The sequence below is a fragment of the Stomoxys calcitrans genome, chromosome 1, assembly GCF_963082655.1.
Source record: "Stomoxys calcitrans chromosome 1, idStoCalc2.1, whole genome shotgun sequence".
Classification (NCBI taxonomy): domain Eukaryota; kingdom Metazoa; phylum Arthropoda; class Insecta; order Diptera; family Muscidae; genus Stomoxys; species Stomoxys calcitrans.
In genome coordinates, this window is record NC_081552.1 from 133,994,511 (window position 1) to 134,016,909 (window position 22,399).

At 37.5% G+C, this 22,399-nt stretch overlaps 1 protein-coding gene across 1 annotated transcript in view; it reads left to right on the plus strand.

The window, feature by feature from the left end:
- Window positions 1–1,274: 1,274 nt before the first annotated feature.
- Window positions 1,275–22,399, plus strand: part of LOC106092641 (kinesin light chain) — a 220,157-nt gene continuing 199,032 nt past the window's right edge. The window contains exons 1-2 of the mRNA XM_059361248.1: window positions 1,275–1,354; window positions 1,451–1,516. The gene's annotated coding sequence lies outside the window, so the exon portion shown is untranslated. The remainder of the gene's footprint in view (window positions 1,355–1,450; window positions 1,517–22,399) is intronic.

The window sequence follows — 22,399 nt, forward strand, 5'->3', positions numbered from 1 at the left end:
TGATTTGCAAGCGTTGCTAGTTAGTAAGTCTATTCATGATGAAATGTCAAAGCATACTGAGCATCTTTCTCTTTGACACCATGTCTGAAATCCCACGTGATCTGTCAAATACTAATGCATGAATATCCTAACCTCAAAAAAATCACCCTTTACAAACAAAGACCTAGAACCAAAGATATTAGGAATTATACAAGATGGTCAAACTGCTTCTTTTTTAGTAAGTCACACAGACATGCTTCATACGTTTGTGAAACTGACATTTTTACTTGCGGTATGATTTTTACATTTTGCAATTTTTCCATTAAATAAAAAATTGTCCTTTAATCTTGCTATAGATAATGCCCAAAGGTAAAGAAAATTTCTATATATCACAAACTCTCTCAACACAATTAAGCGTAATTTCGTAATAATTTGCAAATCAATTTTCTAGTGACGAAGGAACCAATGCTGCATTCTACATGCCAACTTGCATATTTATAATCTGTGCCACTTTTGCGATATTAGGAATTTGAAGCAGATCATACATATATCTTGTTCGTATGGTCTTTGGTATATTTCGTATGGTCTTTGGTATATTTCGTATGGTCTTTGGTCTCTTTCAACACAATTGAGCGTAATTTGGTAATATTTTGCAAAATAATTTTCTATTTACGAATTAACAAAAAATGAAGCATACGATATGCCATCTGTGCCACTTTTACGATATTAGGAAGACCAAGCAGATCGTAAATTTTGATCCTATACGGTCTTTCCTGAATACAATAGGATACGGCGTTTGCAAAAATCGATTAGGGATAATTTTGAACGCATAGATGGCATTGTATTCACTTTTACATAATCTATAAAAAGTACACAATGCATATGCAGATTAATTTAATCGATAAATATATTTATTTACACAGATGGAAAATTTCACTCAAAATATCAAATTTTAGGAAAATTGCTAAAAAAAAGAGACACCTGTCGACCACTTCTTGTAACTATAATAAAACTGACTATAATAAAACTGACTGACATCTGGCATCCAAAAGACGCAATTGAAATATTGTATCTTTACGAATTGTATGTCTTTGATACTAATGTGAAGGTGGTTCAGATCATGTGAGGGCGACTACAAATCGTACAATATGATAGCTGTTAATGACCCAATCGATGCGAAGACACAATTGCTCAAGCATATGTTAATTGATTGCCTCTACACCCCTATCGGAATACGAAGAGAAAAAGCAAAAATACATAAGATATGGCTGTCACAAAACCAAGTTTTGTGTTCGAAAGTCATGGAGAAACAAAATTTAGGAATTCAATCGGACACATAAGTATACGGTGTTGTCGCATTGACGTCTGGCAATATGTAAGTGTTTAGCTTGCATACTTAGGTGCTTGCATACTTGTTAATATGCGCCAACAGAAAAATATTCTTTCACCAAAATAAAAAAAATCTTTCCAGTGCACAGTGGGTCATCAACACAAATGTGAACACTAAATTTGATTGATCTCTCATATGAGAGTGTTGGTGAGTGTTGTGTATCAAGTTATCAATATATATTGTTGTTATGTTATATTGTTATGTAGATGTGGGTGATGTGTTGAGTGATACTTCTGTAGAAACGACCTGATGCTACTTAGAATGGATTGATTCACCCTCTCACTCGCATTAGATGGAGGGGAATAAGCTCTCTAAATGAATCACTAGTATATTGTCTTTCATTGTCGGAGAGTAAGTTCTCGGGAACTCCGAATTTATGGAATACGTAAGAAACCTTATCACAGCCTTAGACGTGGTCTTCGGCAATGAGTCCTATGGACTAATACAAAAAATGTCTACTTGTTCCCGCTTTTGATTCGGGAGTATACCCCCAGGAAGTCCAATAATTCTTTTGGAATGGACGATCAGTCCTGACCTCTTACCGCATAGTCGATCTAACGATCTGTTAAGAGTGCTTATTCTCTTTGCGGCTCTGGCACCTACCTATGAATTCCTTAATGCCCGTTACAAGAGTTGGCTAATAGAAAAACTCTCACATTGTAAATGGTCTTATCCATTCTTCCATGACAGGTGTTATTTTCATGGGACCTTTTTAACAAATAGGAACAAACAGGAACAAATCTCTCTGGCAACCATTCTGAAAAACCGTTAACGTCTAATATTCAAGACTCTGAAATTCAGGAGAGTTGAAGTCAACAATCGTTGCGGTGCGATGTCCAAACGACTAAGCATGTCCGGCATTTTTTTGTTCCTTTCCGGTGCTCGATACTAAGTTTGTTGCCCTGTAACTTCAAACTTCAGCTTTTCAATAGCTAACACCACTGCAAGACATTTTTTCCGTAGTCGAATAATTTTTTTGCGCAAGTTTTAATTTTCTCGAAAAATATTCTATTGGATGCTCTCTTCCTTCGGAATCTATCTGGAAAAGCACCACGCCTTCACCCACGTTTGATGTATCGCATTGAACAAAGAACGGTCTGTCAACATTAGGAGAGTCTTGTTGAAAAATGCAACTCTGCAAACAAATGTCTTAAAATCAACAAGCGAAAGTTAACCAATTGTTAATGTTGACGACTAAAAACACTATCTACATGTGGCAGCACTGAATGACGCGTTGCTTTTGTTGTAGTGTTGCAGATGAGATATCCAAAAACAAAGCTAAACGCGCTCATTCTGATTTGGTCTTTAGGGCTTATTAAAACCGGACTTGAAACAACTCCCTCCGTAAACAAATCAAATGTCCTGGACGCTTCCGAACTGAACTCAAAGTTCGTTGACTTCTTTAATGTATCAGCTATGTATGCGGTTAACACTTCACTTCACACTTCTTCAGCTTGTCTTCGCCTACTATATAACCCAAGTACTTTAGCTACATATAACAGAACTTAGATTTCTATATATTTATGGCAATTTCAGCCTAAGATAAACGCTTGCTTACAGTTCTCAGCACGTCAATGTGGCATTAAAAATTCGAAGATACAAAAGGAAACGAAGACTCTGTCTTTAAGCTGCGATGGTATAACTCTCTCCATTAATTCTTGTTTGGCTTTATAAGAAGAGTCGTCCTACTATTTCATGCCGCCCCTTTTGCTGGTTCTATCAAAAGGAAGCATCCTATCAATCTCAGCGTACGTCAATTTCCACATAGGAAAATAAAGCATCGTCCTAGGCTCAGAGTCACCTGTGTCAGTAATATGGTATCCAAATAAGTTTTACCTTACCCATATTTACAAATATCTAAATTCCAATTTTGTATTCTCAATGATGATTCTTTGGTAATAGTCTAGGTCATGTATTTATGGGTCTACTCTAAGGGACAATACATTAATTTGTGAACTAGTAAACGAGATCTTAATGCCAAAATTTCTCCAAAAATCACATCCAAGTACCAGCTCCTGAGATAAAGAAGGTACCAAATATGTCATCAGTATTGTCCGATAGTTGCAGCTGACGTTGGTCCTGATCCTTTTTTTATATTAAGTCTATAGATAACAAATATCCTGACAGACTACTATATACATATATAAATCTTCTATACTTAAAAGACTGACTGATCACTACCTAACTCAAACCCAAAGCATGGCGAAACAATTACATGAGGTCTCATTTGTACAACAATCACAAATCATATAGTGCAATCCGCCACTCGTCATCAAGATGTCATTTCATAAATGACATATTGTTCTCAACACAACCAAAGAAACTTGCGCTGCTGTGTGTATGTGTGCAGGTAAAATGAAAGAAAGAGAAACACAAACAAAGAAAACGTGCAAAACAATAGGGTGTTTGCTATGAATCTAAACACAGACTTGCCATCTCAATACTGTCAAACTGGCCGACTACTTTCAGGTGTTCGCGTGAGATCACCTTCTTAAGCCCACCTTGCGGCTAAACCTAGAATTATGACATTTTGCACGAATGTTGGTCTTAGGTCGGAGGGGAGAGATAAAACCGGGTTTTGTGATATTCGACGTTAAAGTACTAAATAGTACGAAAATGGGAATTTTTGACCAGGGCTAACGGATATGGCTAGGACAATGTTCTCAGATTCAGATAAAAGAGCGTCTTGAAGAAAGAAATATTGGAAAATCGTGACGGCAGTAGGAGAAATAGTACGTTTAGTGTTGAAATTGGTACTTTCTTGTAAATTGAGCTAGTGCTCTGAATTTTGGAACTAACGTACACCATGGCATCTAAATTGGGTGACTATAAGAGTTTTTAAAAATTTGTACAATTAGGTACTAAAAAAGTTCCAAAAAATGGTTCGTAACCATCATACACACACACAACCAAAACTCGTACTTCGCGAGAAAAAAAATTGTATTCACCTGTTAACGGTACACTACCTGGCAATTATGTCATGGATAGAGCTACAATTTGAATTTGCTGCAAAATAATGAGGGTAAAATGTAAAAATAGTTACTGGTAACGGAAGAAAACGTACGTTTTTACCGCAATTGGTACCATTTGGTACTTTCTTTGGAGCTAGAGATGTGAAGTTTGGGACGTAGGTACAATTAACAAATACATGACGGGTTACTAAATGATTTATTCAAAATGCGTACATTTTGATACTTTCTGTTCAGATGGTTCTAGAGGCCTGAAATTTTGCATGTAGGTACAACTAAGAAGTATGTGATAGGTGAGTTAAGATTTGTTCAAATTCTTACATTTTGGAACTTAAATTGGTACTTTCGATTCAGGTCTGATATTTGGCATGTAGGTACAACTTGGAAATAAATGACATATCCAAAATTCTTACATTTTGTTACCAAAAACTGCACAATAGTACGAAATAGCTTATTTTCGGCTACAGGGAACGGGGATAACTACAATTAACCAATTTAAATAGGATTATAGCAGTCATAACAAAAATACGGTATGTCGTAAAAAATCGTGCCAGAAATGGAAGAAAAGTACTTATTGTGGTATAATTGAAACATTAAAGGCATATATTGGGTGACTAGAAGATTTTTTTTGAAATTCGTACATTTAGATACTAAACCGTACAAAATGATATTTTCTACGAAATTTGAGCTAAAGCTCTGAAATTTGAGATACAGGTACACTTTGACAGTAGTTATTGGACAACTGGAAGATTTTTGAAATTCGTACATTTTGGTACTAAAACCTACAAAATCTTACATTCTTTATGAATTGAGCTAGTGCTCTCAAATTATGGAAACTGATACGCCTTGAAACAGGAAACCAAAAAAATCTAATTTGTACATTGTCGTACTAAAACGTATAGCTCTCAAAATTGGAATACAGTTTTTAATTATATTATATATTGTGCACCTGGAAGATTTTTTGAACTACGTACATAAAGGCGTTAAAGCCTACAAATAGTACCTTTTTGTGGATTGAGTTAGAGCTATGAAATTTGTTATATAGTTACACCTTGACAGTAAACATTGAGTGACTAGAAAAAATTTTTTTGAATTCGTACACTAAGGTACTAATAAGTACACTAGTAATAGTTCTCCCTCTACGAATTAAGCTAAAGTTCTTGAAATCGGGATACAGTTATACCTTGACTATGTACATTAGTCGACTAAAAGAATTTTTTGATATTCGTAGATTTAGTTACGCAAAATGTATTTAAATACACTATTTAGTTGTCATTACATGGCATTTGAAATTTGGAGACTTTGACAATTTGTATTCCAGTGTAATGTCATCTCGAATACTAACCAAAGGGGTAGCGAAGCGGAGCGGGGGTGCGCTAGTCTTAGCATATAAAAAAAATAATTTATATAACATAACATAAAATCTAACTTTTTAAGCGGGTTTCCCGTGTTAGCTAACCCGAATATTAATTTATCGTGGGAATAAACCTTCTATTAACAAATTTGGTTTTCTCGCACATTTTAAGGTAATTTAGAAGATATAGCAACATTACACAGCAATCAACAAATTAGAGTGTTCGCGTACTCAAAATTTTGCACAAACTTTTACGAAAAGGCGTTCGCTTGAAAGTAAAAGAGAGTGTGAGAGCGAAAAACATTTGGAGAATTCTGTAAATGAAAGGTTGCAAATTTCTTCTGGTTGTTTTTTTTTCTCCGCAGAAGTTTCTAATTCTTTTGCCAATTGGCAAACACATCGTTATATTGGGATGACCAAAAAGTAATTGCGGATTTTTTAAAAGAAAGTAAATGCATTTTTAATAAAACTTAGAATGAACTTGAATCAAATATACTTTTTTACACTTTTTTTCTAAAGCAAGCTAAAAGTAACAGCTGATAACTGACAGAAGAAAGAATGCAATTACAAATCGGTAAACAAATCGGTAAACAATCCACAGTTTGAATCGAGCTTATTCCTTAGAAAAAATAACACACGACTTGGTTTTAATTTAAAACAAAGGTCATCTTTATTACTAAGCGTTTTCTTATTCTAAAGCAAAACAGTTGTCCGGTTTTTATTAAAAGAATGTGTGTGAAGATAAATTCCGAATTTAACTAGCAGAGACACAAACCGCTTTGTTAACAGAGTGCGAGAGAGAGTAACAGAAGTATTAACAGAGATCCACTGAGGGGTTAGCAGAGATCTGTAAATACTTAACAGAACCAAAAAACAAGAGAAATTAATTAAATTTCTTACTTTTTATCAATTTTTGCAAATATTTGTAAAAAAAAAATAAAACCATAAAAAATTTGGAGTAAAATATCAATGCTTTGAATCAAAAACACAAAATTAAAAATATCTATTACCGTAGTACTGAGAAAAATGAAAAATTTATAAAAAAAATATTCTGGGCAGGATTACGACCAATGGTCCTGGAGGACATCTAAGAATTCTACAAGGTACTACCATACATCGTTGCAAAGGTCACGATGTGTGCTTTCCAAAACATGTCTCCATTCGAAAATCGAGCAGTTGGTTTTTTCAAATTCTTGTCTTTTCTAAAGAATTTCTCGAAAAAAAATCTGGACAGGATTATGGCCAATGCTCCTGGAGGACATCTAAGAATTCTACAAGGTACTACCATACATCGTTGGAAAGGTCACGATATGTGCTTTCCAAAACATGTCCTTATTCGAAAATCGAGCAGATGGTTTTTTCAAATTCCTGTCTTTTTTAAAGAATTTCTCGAAAAAAAATCTGGACAGGATTATGGCCAATGCTCCTGGAGGACATCTAAGACTTCTACAAGGTACAACCATACATCGTTGGAAAGGTCACGATGTGTGCTTTCCAAAACATGTCCTTATTCGACAAAGACAGGAATTTGAAAAAACCAACTGCTCGATTTTCGAATAAGGACATGTTTTGGAAAGCACACATCGTCACCTTTCCAACGATGTATGGTAGTACCTTGTAGAATTCTTAGATGTCCTCCAGGAGCATTGGGCATTATCCTGTCCCGATTTTTTTTCGAGAATTTTTTTTAAAAAAGACAGGAATTTGAAGAAACCAACTGCTCGATTTTCGAATAAGGACATGTTTTGAAAAGCACACATCGTGACCTTTCCAACGATGTATGGTTGTACCTTGTAGAATTCTTAGATGTCCTCCTGGAGCATTGGCCATTATCCTGTCCCGATTTTTTTTCGAGAAATTTTTTAAAAAAGACAGGAATTTGAAGAAACCAACTGCTCGATTTTCGAATAAGGACATGTTTTGGAAAGCACACATCGTGACCTTTCCAACGATGTATGGTTGTACCTTGTTGAATTCTTAGATGTCCTCCAGGAGCATTGGCCATAATCCTGTCCAGATTTTTTTTCGAGAAATTCTTTAAAAATAATCTAATAAGGACATGTTTTGGAAAGCACACATCGTGACCTTTCCAACGATGTATGGTTGTACCTTGTTGAATTCTTAGATGTCCTCCAGGAGCATTGGCCATAATCCTGTCCAGATTTTTTTTCGAGAAATTCTTTAAAAAAGACAAGAATTTGAAAAAACCAACTGCTCGATTTTCGAATGGAGATATGTTTTGGAAAGCACACATCGTGACCTTTCCAACGATGTATGGTAGTACCTTGTAGAATTCTTAGATGTCCTCCAGGAGCATTGGCCATAATCCTGTCCAGATTTTTTTTCGAGAAATTCTTTAAAAAAGACAGGAATTTGAAAAAACCAACTGCTCGATTTTCGAATAAGGACATGTTTTGGAAAGCACACATCGTGACCTTTCCAACGATGTATGGTAGTACCTTGTAGAATTCTTAGATGTCCTCCAGGAGCATTGGGCATTATCCTGTCCCGATTTTTTTTCGAGAATTTTTTTAAAAAAGACAGGAATTTGAAGAAACCAACTGCTCGATTTTCGAATAAGAACATGTTTTGAAAAGCACATATCGTGACCTTTCCAACGATGTATGGTTGTACCTTGTAGAATTCTTAGATGTCCTCCTGGAGCATTGGCCATTATCCTGTCCCGATTTTTTTTCGAGAAATTTTTTAAAAAAGACAGGAATTTGAAGAAACCAACTGCTCGATTTTCGAATAAGGGCATGTTTTGGAAAGCACACATCGTGACCTTTCCAACGATGTATGGTTGTACCTTGTAGAATTCTTAGATGTCCTCCAGGAGCATTGGCCATAATCCTGTCCAGATTTTTTTTTCGAGAAATGCTTAAAAAAAGACAGGAATTTGAAAAAACCAACTGCTCGATTTTCGAATAAGGACATGTTTTGAAAAGCACACATCGTGACCTTTCCAACGATGTATGGTTGTACCTTGTAGAATTCTTAGATGTCCTCCTGGACCATTGTTCGTAATCCTGCCCAGAATATTTTTTTTTATAAATTTTTCATTTTTCTCAGTACTACGGTAATAGATAATTTTAATTTTGTGTTTTTGATTCAAAGCGTTGATATTTTACTCCAAATTTTGTTATGGTTTTATTTTTTTTTTTCAAATATTTGCAAAAATTGATAAAAAGTAAGAAATTTAATTAATTTCTCTTGTTTTTTGGTTCTGTTAAGTATTTACAGAGCTCTGCTAACCCCTCAGTGGATCTCTGTTAATACTTCTGTTACTCTCTCTCGCACTCTGTTAACAAAGCGGTTTGCGTCTCTGCTAGTTAAATTCGGAATTTATCTTTACACACATTAATTTCTCTTGTTTTTTGGTTCTGTTAAGTATTTACAGAGCTCTGCTAACCCCTCAGTGGATCTCTGTTAATACTTCTGTTACTCTCTCTCGCACTCTGTTAACAAAGCGGTTTGTGTTTATGCTAGTTAAATTCGGAATTTATCTTCACACACATAATTTTTAGATAATGGCGAAGCGGAGACATTGATAGTAACGTTCCACTATTGCACAATAAAAATTGCAGCTGAAAATGGAAGAATTTAATGTATTATAAAAACCCCAAATAGAGGCCCATCCAAGTTTTTAAATTTCCAATATATTATGGCATAAAGGGCATATTGAAGCGTTTTCTTATGATTCGTAAGTCTTTGGGTAGAGTTTTTAAATGTTAGTTCTTTAGTTAAGCTTTAAACGCGAAAATAAAAGCTGCATTTAAAGAAAAACAGCTTCAAGTCTTCTGGTAAACTAATGTCCTAGCTTCTTTCAAGAAGGCGGTGCCAAATTGGCGCCATTCATACTTCCAAAAACAACTTCAAGGCGTTTTACAGCCGCTAAAAAGTCAAGAAAGGTTTCTTCAACGAGCCTTTGGAAACATGGTCTACCCATGTGGAAGATTGTTCGTGACTTTCATACCCTTCAATAAGGGATACGCATTCGCATCATATATTCAGCAATATATTCTAAGGCATCATCTTGAAGGGCACAAGGATCACAAAATTCTGCCTCAATTTCAGGGAAGTCATTATCATTAGGAGAAATTTCATCAAAAGAAAGAAACAAAGGTTCGGTTGCCATAGCATCACTGCAAATATTTTTTGTTGTAGGAGGATCTGAAGAAATCCAGTTCGTTGTATCCATATAAATATTTCCCGTGCCTTCGAGAATTTCGGTATGACGAGCTGAAAGAAAAAAAATATAACGATGTGAAACTGCATTCACCTAGAGTATGTTTTCCGACTATTTATTTGGAATATATTTTCTCATTCTATATCTAAATTATTTTGGTATGGGATAGTCATATAGACCACATTTACTTCGTAAAGCTCCAAAGAAATTTTCTATGACATCTTGGTTAAGTCTATAGGTTAAAATGTAGTCAATTTTGAACGTATCCTTAACATAGTCAAATAACATTGTAAGGGCATTGTTTGTCATGGTGATGCCTTTTTGAAATACTTCCAACTTTTGCTTCCCAGGAATTACAGGCAAAGACATGAAACAGTTCATTTTTAAAATAGTTTCCTTCTGTGTTTCTATAGCCAAAGAAAATGGTTCTTAAATTCAAGCAATTTTTATTATAAAATAGAGACATGTAAGAACAAGGGATTTACCTTACCTGTGTACCCGAACGAATTTATGTTCAAATTAAGCACATCGAACCAGTTTTTTACAGTAATTAAAAAATTTGGCTCTTTCAAGAAATGCAAATTTTGCCCATGAACATTCCACTAAGGAACAGGGGCAAACTTCTTACATATCAATGAGTGCAGTCCGATTCAAGTTTAGGCTCAATGATAAGGGGCCTCATTTTTATAGTCGAGTTCGAATGGCGTGCCATAGTGCGGCACCTCTTTAGAGAGAAGCTTTACATGGCATAGCACCTCAAAAATGTTGCCAGTATTAAGAGGGGAAAACCACTGCTAGAATTTTCTTTTTGTTTTTTCTGATGGCCTCGCCAGGATTCGAACCCCGGCGTTCAGCATCAAAGCAAATCTAGTTTTACGACGAGATTTCGGAAATCTCGTGTTTTGCAACGAGTTTTCCCACAATTTTCCAATGTGAGCAAATCTACTTATTTGAAGTGATTTGCAGCAAGTCTCCTTCCAAATTCAAATGCAACACTGCGTTTGCATTAAATACCGAATAGCGGTTATTATTGGGATTTTTGGGCAGCACTTCTTAACATCTAACAATTTCTTATTGAAATTATCGAAAAAGGATGTAGTCTATTGTTGCTTCCAGACCTAATAATTGTTGCTAATAATCGCTATTCGATTGTTAATGCAAACGCAGTGTTGCATTTGAATTTGGAAGGAGACTTGCTGCAAATCACTTCAAATAAGTAGATTTGCTCACATTGGAAATTTATGGGAAACCTCATTGCAAAACACGAGATTTCCGAAATATCGTCGTAAATCTAGATTTGCTCAAAGTGGAAACATGGTATAAAACACGACTATTAGTAAGTGCTTTCTCTCTAAGGGCGTGGGCGACAAATGCACATGCAACCCTGTGGAACAAGGAACAGTCGGACGGCGAAAATCCTATGGGGAGATCCAGATCGTGAAAAGACGAGGCTATTACTGATAGGAAGTAAAATGGAGGTCAGTACAGCTCTCGGTATCATAACGTGATACATAGGACTACGAGCTCACGAGTATTCCGTGATCGCCGGATCTCCGCCTGCAGGATCGTATTGTGGTCAGGCGGTCTAAAATAGAACTTAGTCCCTGGGTTTTCAATGTAAACCCCAAGGCCCACTCTGTCCTCTAGCTTTGATCCATCTGTGTAACATGATCTTCCGGATGGTAATACTAGGGTTCCGTCAATCGAAGACTGTGCGGATGACAGCAGTGCCTCGCACTCGACTTCAAGATTCTTCTCAGGTATCCGATCGGAAACCTCTTCCCTTCCTTCCAGGTTTCCTGTCGTCGCCTCGATGGTATGAGCTACTCCCATCCTCAATCCATTCTCCCATCGCTTTAAGTCTCAAAGCCGCAGTGGCTGCCTCACACTTAATCTGTATGTCAATGGGTCGGATATCTAGAATAGTCTCCAGTGCCTTAGTGGGCGTGGTCCTCATCGCTCCGCCTCCGCCAAGACAACATGTTCTCTGAACCTGTTGTATGGTCCTTATGTTGCACTTTTCTCCATATCAGTCCACCAAACTGATGAGGCGTATGTAAGTATTGGTCTTATCACGCTCCTGTTGAGCCAGTGGACTGTCCTAGGATTCAGGCCCCATTTCGAGCTTACATAATGTCTACATAATGCCCAACATCTGTGAGCCTTCTCAGTACACCCTGAATGTGACACTTCCAATTCAGTTTCCTATCCAAGATCCCACCTAAGTATTAGACTGTCAGATATCGAAATAAACTTATTGAGGAAACGTGGTGCCTTAAATTGGCCCACCTTCGTCATCCTCGTGAACAGGCATATTTCAGTCTTCTCTGCGTTAACATTGAGACCTCTGGGTCCAGCCCAGTCATATGCCATATGCAAGACCCTTTCGGTCCCTCTGCACAGCTCGTTCAGATCCTTACCTTTAAGAAGTATTATAACATCGTCTGCGAAGCAGACGGGTTCAAATGCCTCCATAGGAGTGGCGATAAAATACCCTCCCCCGCCTGTGGCGTGCCCTGTGACACTTTCTCCCTTATATTTATGCCATGGGGCACACAATTCATCCACCTGTTAATTAGCATATGGTTATCCAGTCTCTAAGAACCGGGTCCACCCGGTACTGGTCTAAGGATTGGATCAGTAAGTCGGTTCGCACATTGTTAAAAGTCCCCTCGATGTGAATGCATACCGCCAGTGTGTACGTTTTGGCATCGATGGATTCTTCTATTTTATGCACAAACTCGTGCAGGGCGGTCTCCACCGACCTTCCCTTGACATAGGCCTGCTATTTGTATTCGAGCAGTTCGCTGGATGTCATACTCTTTCTTATGGTGTCCACAATATGTTCCATGGTTTTGAGTAAAAAGGACATAAAGCTTATGGCTCTCTGGACCTTTGGTGTCGCATAACTTGCCTTGCCGGGCTTGGGTATAAACACAACCCTTGCCTCCTGCCAGGCTTTCGGAGTATATGCAAGTCCCAGGCACGCTGTGAAAATTTTGGCCAGATGAGGCGCCAAATAGTCTGCCTCTTTCTGTAGTCCGGGTGACTTAAATGGTTTAAAGCTCCTCAAGGATTCCTTCACCATAAATTCCGTAATTATAAACCTTCGATCAACGTCATTCCAAGACTCCGAGGTCTCCGGGAGTCCCTTCGTATCCTGTGGAAAATGGGTTTTCATCAAAAGCCTCAACATGTCCTCCGTTGCCTCTGCTCTCACTCCCATGTCATCTACTAAAGTTTCGGTTTGGATATGGGTTTTTGAGATAAACTTTTTTATCTTGGCGGCGTCATTAACGCTATCGACCTGTTCGCAGAAAAGCTTCCAGGAGGCACGTTTTGCCGCTGTGGTAATCTTATTGTATTCCTTGCGCCGTATGTAATACACATCCCAATAAACTTCCCCTTTTTTAATACGTGCTCTGTTAAAAAGTCTCTTTCCCCATATTGCTAATCTCCCGGTCATCCAGAGGTTTTCTTGGGCGCTGACCGTGCTATTCTAAACCTAATGTAGCGATAGTCAGAGAAAGAGTGTTCCATGGAGACCCTCCAATCCTGAACCTCATTGATTAGATTTTCCGAACATATCGTCACATCTAATAACTCCTCCCTAATCCTATTAACAAAGGTAGCGGTGTTACCAATATTAAGTGTTATTAGGTCGTTAGTATTCAAGAACTCTGCAAGGGCTTGGCCCCGCTTATTAGTGTTGGTACTACCCCACAAAATGAGGTGAGAGTTCCCATCGCACCCTATTAGTACCTGTCTGTTTTGCTTTCCTCAAAAGCCGTTGCAGCTCCGACGTGGGTGGCGGTGTCGGAGAGTCGAAAGGCAGATAAAGTGATGCCTGGTATGCTCCACTGTCTCCCTCTCTTACCACTGTTGCATACGACGTTGACAACTTTGGGGAAATATATATAATTCAAATTTTTATGAAAAATAACGCTGATCCTCGGCCGAGTACCAGTAATGGGTGATGGATAAGACAGGCCGCGCCTCAACTCATTATCACACCATTCCTAAACTGGGTTACAAGCCGCTACAATGGGTGTTCAGCTTAAAGATTTTATTATTAAAAATCATTTGAAAAATATTAACAAAGTTATATGTTATTTCATATTTGAAGAACTGTGCAATGGATCCGATCTCATCACCGTGTGTACAAACAATATGTGGCCAACAGGGTGGCCGAAATATTAGATAGCAGCATAATTTCGAACTGAAATTGGTGCCCTGGGAGTATTAATCCAGCTAATTGTGGAACGAGAGCAAAATTTCCACGAAAAAGTCAGACGGTGGAAAAATGGTCCAGAATTCCTTAGTCTGAGCGAGTCACAACAGACGCCACGAGTTGAAACCCTACAGAGTTTTCTGATTAATTCAGCAAAAATGATAAACTCACGTCCTCTAACGCACCTGCCTGTGGGACCAAATGATCCAGAACTTTAATACCAAACCATTTTTTGTTGGGATGCTTGAACTCTACCCAGACACCAGCTCCATTTGAACCACGGCCAATATGTTTTAAAAAACAGTGGCGAGTTCTACAACATTTAAAAAATGGCAACATGGCAGCAGTGTATAAGGGTGCCCCTTCCCTGAGTCAACGAGGGGCACTGTGTGTTTGTTTCCTTCTCACCCAATTTCAGTTAGATGTCTTGTATTTATATGTTACCCGGTACCGCTATTCTGTAACTTATAACGAACATCGTTTAGTTAAATACATATGTATGAATATGTTATTCTCTAATTCCTTGTAAACAGAAATCGTTATCTAATTTTTTCTCTGGGTCCTCGCTCCAAAAAAAAAAAACGAAAAACATAAAGAGGAATCGACAAAAATAATAAATAATTCCTCTCATAGTCTGAAATCCTTCTTTTATTAAGTTAAAAACATCACAAATCTAACTAAAATATGTACAATTATTTAGGAAAAGTGCTATCAATACGAATTTATTCGTATAAAATTTTTGCGGACAGTTTTTTCATATTAAGAAACACACCCAACTACGCTTACTAATTAATTGTACACACATATCCGAAATGTTTTAAGAAAAAACAAGAGAAAAATACTCTCAAGCCATGGTAAATATTTATCTTTATTTATTTGTTTTTAGTAAACGCCAAACAATTGTCCGTCGTTTAGTTAACGAATTTCCATTCGTTAGCGAAAACAGCTAATTTTAAGGTTGTCGATTATCATTAAAAGTGGCTACTGAATACCAATTTCGTTAACTTTTCTGTTATCGCTTTTTAACTAAACGATTTTCGTTTAAACACTTTACTGTATTCCACTACTGATTTGCTGAGGTCTAAGTGGGAACGTTAAAGAGTAACGGAGTTACATGTTGACAAAGATGGAGTGGCTCGCTCAGAAAAATGTCGACAAGTTCAGTCCTATAAAGAAGACCAATAACTAATTTGGCAGTCTTGGATGTGTCCTTAGGCGACGAAGATGGTGAAGCCTCCGCGTCAGTTCACGGGTATGAAGATGTCCAAGAGGGTCACTTCAAGATTGACAACACAACGGGGAATGGTGTGGGGAAGAAAACTGTTACAATTTGAAATTTAAAATTAAAGGGTCCTTACAACTAATAAACCCCAATTCTAACAGTATTATTAACTTGTCAATGTATTATATCATGTTTACACTAGAGCCCAAATCCGTTCGATTTGATTTGAGTTGGATGTTTTTGATAGCGTTTTTATTGTGATTTGCATTTTTATTTTTTCAGCATATATAATCGTATTGTGGTCTGAAATTAAACTGCTGAAACATTTGTTTAAATTTGACTTAAAAATGTTATAATTTCAATAAGAACTTGTCAGATGTTGCCAAAAAATGCTAACCAAAACTATCGATAAAAACCGGTGTTCAATACAAACGCAATGTTGCATTTAAATTTCGAAGGAGATTTGTTGCAAATTTGCTCACACTAAAAATGTGTGTAAAACATCGTTGCAAAACACGAAATTTTTGGAATCTCGTGGCAAATCTAGATTTGCTCGAAGTGTGAACATGGTGTTAATAGATTTTCGCGTCATAAATGTTCATATAAAAATCCCTTCAGGCCTTATCTCTTTCCATTCCTTCCATTCGGGCGAATGTGCAGGTTGCTGGAAGGGATAGAATTGACATTCCAAACACTTTTACGGGAGCTGGAAAGAATATCAGATCTCCCAAAAGAGCATAACACTGAGAGAGAGCTCCACGCTTTCAAGTACTCTGGGAAAACAAAGCCAGCCCTCCCGCAATGGGGACTCCAGACAATGTCCTGCGGAGGTAGACAAAGTCGGAACAGGAACGAAGAAAGTGCGCTCGGCTCGTCTTCATGGAGATCTGGGACTTCCAAAAGGAGGCCACAGGCATCACGGAAGAGGAAGGTGGTCGCTGAGAATGGTAAGGAGTCGCACTTTTACGCCAGGGTGGCAAGGAAGCACAAAAGAGATGAGCTGACTTATGCAGCCATCAATATGGGCTGGGCATCTGGTAAGATTTCACCAGGGTAAGGATCCGAACCAGCTATGCAGAAGGCCGAAAAGGTTTTGCATATCGCATATGACTGGGCTGGACCCAGGGGTCTCAATGTTTACCCAGAGAAGACTGAAATATGCCTGTTCACGGAAAAAAAAAAGGTAGGACAATTTGACGCACAACGTTTCTTTAATAAAACGACTCCGATATCTGACAAGGTCAAATACTTGGGTGTGATCTTGGACCGGAAACTGAAATGGAAGTCTCACATTCAGGAGCGTACTGAGAAGACTCACAAATGTTGGGCACTATGTAGACGGGCCGTTGGCTCGAAATGGGGGCTGAATCCGAGGATAGTTCACTGGCTGTACAGGAGCCTGATCAGACCAATACTTACTTACGCCTCAGTAGTTTGGTGGACTGATATGGAGAAAAGTGCAACATAAGGACCATACAACAGGTTCAGAGAACATATTGTCTTGGCATAGGAGGAGCGATGAGGACCACTCCCACTATGGCAAAGGAGACCATTATAGATATTCGACCTATAGACTACAGAGTAAGTGTGAGGCAGCCATTGCGGCTATGAGATTTAAGGCGATGGGAGAATGGATAGGAGCAGGTCATACAATCGCGATATAGGGAGTCGGCGATGGCATAATCACCTACTCCCAAGAAGCCCAGATTTAGAAGACTAAGGTAGGCAAATACTAGTACGACTTGGTTAGCCCGAAGCCTGTCGGGTCGATGCAGTGCGAGTGAAGGGCGTGGTCGACAAATACGCATGGAAGCCTGTGGAACAGCGAAACGGTCGGTAGGACGGCGAAAAACCTTAGAGGGGATCCAGATCGTGAATAGATGAGGGTATTACTGAAAGGATATACGAAGGAAGTCAGTATAGCTCTCAGTATCATAACGAGACACATAGGATTACGAGCTCACTTATGTAAAATCGGTGCGGCAAGTGATAGCATGTGTTGGGCACGCGGGGAAGATGTTTAGACGATGGAGCATTTTCTATGTCATTGCACGGCTTTCGCGTCAGACACCGGCACTTAGGTGGGGACGCAATGCTACACATGAATTTAGATTTTCTTTTTCGCGGTAAGTTTTTTAGTATTTAGAGCGCACAACAAGCGCAAACAAGGTGTATGTCCATAGTGTCATGGTGCAGACAACCTCTTTTCAACCTCACCTAGGATAACCTACACATAGCCCATAAAGTCTGCGTTCACCTGACAAACTTTTATGATTGGTTAAAGAACACAAAATAAAACTATAAATCAAATGAACTCTTTTACATATATTTTTTTCCTCATATTCCTAACATTAAAAAACAAAAACAAAATTCTAAGTTTGGTTAAGCACTTTCACTTTAGAGCGATTTAAATATGATAACAATTAAATATAAGCACCACAAAGTCTGCGTTCAGTAATTAAAAATAAACTAAAGAGTTATTTAAACAAAAAATAAAAACATATTAACACATTCCTAATATTTGGTAGGATAGCCACGTTGTTTTAAGACTTAGTCTATTTGGCATGGAGTTTACCAACTTCTCTGTTTCCTCAAATGTTATTTTCCTCCATTCTGTCTGCATGACACTTCGTAACATCTCCTTGCTGGTTATAACGTGCTGACGAATTTTTTTCTCCAATAGATCCCAAAGATGCTCAATGGGGTTGAGATCTGGTGATTGGGGTGGTGTTTTAAGCTGCTTTGGAGTGTTATATAGAAGCCAAAGCCCAACAACCTCCGATGTATGCTTCGGATCGTTATCTTGTTGGAACCAAAAAGTCGTTGCTTACCCTAGTTTAGCAGCACTTGGTTTAAAATTTGTTTCAAAATATTGAGATAACCCCATTTATCCATTTTGGACTCAAAAAAATCTAATTGACCCACTCCACTAGCAGCCATACACCCCCACACCATAACCCGTGCTTCACCGTTCCAACTAAATTTTGTTTTTCCAGCTCTGTCCCGGACTTGCGCCACACTATTTGCCGACCTTTAATGCCAAAAATACAGAATTTGTTCTCCTCGGAGAAAATAATTTGTTTCCAGAATTCAGGAGGCTTATTGATGAAAGTATTAACGAATGCAATCCGCTTTTGTCTGTTTATGACTGAAATATACGGCTTTCTTCGAGCAACTCTTCCATGAAATCCAGCTCTATGTAGTATTTTCTGGCAGTTTCGGCACAGATACTTTTTTTAAACATTGTTTTAATATTTTCAACAACTTTGGTTGATGTTATACGAGGGTTGTTGCTTGCCATATTAATCACTTTGCGCACTTCTCTAACGGATAATTTTTTAGGACGCCCAGGCCGAGGCTTTGAAGTTATAATGCCGGTTTCTTTGTAATTATTAATTACGCGCTGGACAGAAGAATACGTTCTTCCAACTGTTCCACCAATATTTCTAAAGCTTTGTCCTTCCTTCCACAATTTAATAATTATTTTTCTTTCAGATATGCATATTTCCTTTCCTTTAGTTTCCATGTTTCCAAATTTATTAATTTTTAAAAAAAACACGTGTAACTATCACTTGTCATGATAATGAACTGAAACTGATCAAAAATAAGAACAAGTATCATACAAAGTAACGGTACTTTCGAAGTAAACTTCTTATGAGACAAAAGTACCGTTTGAACAAAAAAGCAAAAGCAAACATGTATTTTTGTTTTTGTTTTCTAATTTAAGAAATATAAAGAAACAACGTATACAACAAAACTTAACTTTATTTATTTTTTATGTTGTTTTTTTATCATTAAAAAAGAAATTGTCACATGAACGCAGATTTTATGGACTATGTGTATGTAGTCATACAATTGTTAGCTAATAAACATACTGCAGATACGCACGAAACTTTGTTATTCAATCAATAAAACAATCATTGATCTTTTCTTTGGCTTGGTATCGACTCTGTTTGTATTACTGCTTGGTTTTGGAAGGGGCATCACTTCTTGCGGTTTTAGACATTTATGTCGCCACTGAAAAATATTTGTATAGAATGCAAGATGGCGACAAGCATCGCGGTGAAACGATGCTTGTTTTATGATCGTTTGTTTTACCATTTTCTGAGAGAGAAACTAAAATCAATACAAAAGCTGATTTAAAATTTTTGTCAAATTTAAATTTTTTTCGCTCACAAAGCATATATGTACTAAAATTAATCGTTTTTATTTCCAAATAACTCAATTTAATGTTGCATGGGTCTTACATTTTCAATCGCAATTGCAAGAAAAAATTCTCCAATAACGTCACCCTGTTACGCAAAGAAAATTTCATTTGAGCGGCGTAACTGCAAGTGAAAATTTCCATAACGGTATCGGTAAAGAAATTTATCAATGCATTTCTTATGGTTACGAAAATTTTGCCAGAGGTGTATACTGCGCTTAAAGTTGAGTATACTATGTGTATTATAGTTAAGGCCCATAACACACACAAGCAACGAAAAATGGCGCGAACTAGTAGACATACACAAAATCTGAGTTGCACTAATCACTGATTTTGGCAATGATTAAAGTTGAGTATGCACCTCTAGCGAAATATTACAGGTAGTGGCAGTTGCCCAACAACAAAATATTGAGTACACTATCTGTCAAAATCAGTGATTAGTGCAACTCTGATTTTTTGTATGGTACTAGTTCGCGCCATTTTTCGTTGCTTGTGTGTGTGGGCCTTAACTATAATACACACTGTTTAAACGAATATAAATTACACGTTCAAGTGCTCTGTTAATACTGAATTTTATTTGTCAATGTTCTATCACTAGAACTCTTGAAAATCTTAAAATTAACTAGAACGAGATACCCAAGCAGTGGTATCTTTGTTCGTTCTTATCTTCTATTTTTATTATTATCCTAAGTACACATGCGCTCTAATCTCATTGCTATCCTAAGTAAACATGCGCACACATGCGTTTTTATGACTCAGGGTCAGCGTAATAGTGATTAGCATTAAGAAGATATAAAGCACTTTTGCTGTATCTTTCTGATGGCTTTTTCTCTATTCCTAAACAGCACCCAAACATATGTTCATAGTTTTATGAACATTCTGCCGGGCGTATAAGTCTACGTAGTGGACTGTATTATTACTACTGCTATAATTGTATAATTCAATATTATTAACATTAATGACTTATTTGCTGTAATTATGAATTATTTGTCGAAAAATTCAAAGCTTCTATAGAGCGCGTTCTAACACATTTCTTTACAAAGTATATAGACAAAATTATTATAACTAAAGTTACTAAAATGAAAGCACTATGCCCACTCATGTGATGAAATTTCAAGCTCCATAAATCAACATTGTATTTCTGGACATCTCTAAGCTTCGTCATTATTTCCTCGACGTTGTGGGTGTGGTTAATGATCATTGGTCCCAAGGGAACCATATTGGGCTCGTCAACCTGAGCGCTCATTTCCTCGTACGTCATTTTGGTTTCTCCAATGATTCTTTTAAGGTGATATTTCATAGATTTTACGGCCGCCTCCCACAATCCTCCGAAGTGAGGACTTGCCGGTGGAATAAAATGCCACTTAACTTGGTGGTTCTCCAAAGTTTCTGCTAGATTGGCGTTTTGTCTAACCGCTTGAACAAAGTCTATCTCAATACTCCTGGCTGCACCAACAAAATTAGTCCCATTGTCGGAATATAAATGTGCACTTCTCCCTCTTCTAGCAAAAAATCGTTTAAGCCCTGCCATAAATGCCTCCGTGGTGAGACCACTGACCGCCTCCAAGTGAACTGCTCTGGTTGTCATACAAATAAATACTGCTATGTAACCTTTGAACGACCTTCGTCCTCTACCATTAGAGAACTTCATTAACACCGGTCCGGCATAATCAAATCCACAATGATAAAATGGAAATGAAACTTTTACGCGATATTCGGGAAGAATTCCCATTAATTGTTGTGTATTTTGTTGTTTATAACGGATACACACTGGACAACTTCGTATGACCTTTTTTACACCGTTTCTTAAGTTCATTATCCAAAACTTTCTTCTGACTGTACTTTCCACCAGTCGATTTCCTCCGTACATAGTTCTGTTGTGGGCTTCTTGTATAATTAATGTTGATAAAGTTGACTTCTGTACTATCATTGGGTGTTTTCGATCAAATTTCAGGTTAGAATAGTGTAGTCGACCTCCGACTCTCATAAACCCGTCATCATCCACGTATGGATGCAACGTAGCCAGCTTATGACGATGGTCTAGTTGGCGGTTATTTACCAGTTATCGTAATTCCATTGGCCATTCCATCGTCTGATGTCCTTTCACTACATACTTTTCTGCTTTCATTAGCTCTTCTCGAGTTAAATACCTCGAAAATGATCGATTTCCTTTCATCTTTTCAATAAAACGCAGAATATATGCATAGACTCTTAAGAGTTTGTTGAATGAAGAGTATCTTTCTACCAAATCATTCAATAAAGTGGGCGTAACCTTGGTAGAAGTAGTAGAGCAAGTGATAACTTCTGGAGGGGATAAGGACCATTCCTCTTTCGGCAACCGCAGCCTCTTTTAGCTTATCCGGAGAAACGCCTCTTGACCCTAAGTCTGCTGGGTTTTCTTTCGACTTAACATGACGCCACTGCGCTTGAGGCACCAAATTTTTAATGCCTTCTACTCGCGTTCTTATGAATTAGTTCTTACTTTTGTTATTTAGTATCCAAGCTAAGGTTATTGTTGAATCACTCCAGGCATAGACTTCTATATTTCCTTCAACAATGTGTATAATCTTTTTCAATAGCCTTGTAAGCAAAAAGGTTGCTGACAAATCTAATTTAGGCAGAGTCTTTTTGTTTTTAATTGGGTTAACTTTACTCTTTGCAGCTAGCAAAGAGACACCTTTATCGGTTTTAACATATACCACAGAAGCATACGCCTTCTCTGATGGTTTTTTTAATATTATTTTTGATCCAAAATTTTAATATTATTTTTGGAAGAAGTGTTCAGCCATCTGGGTATTTGCACGTCTTGTAGATATGAAATTCGTGTTACAAAATCTTTCCAGCTGCTTTCTAATTCTCCA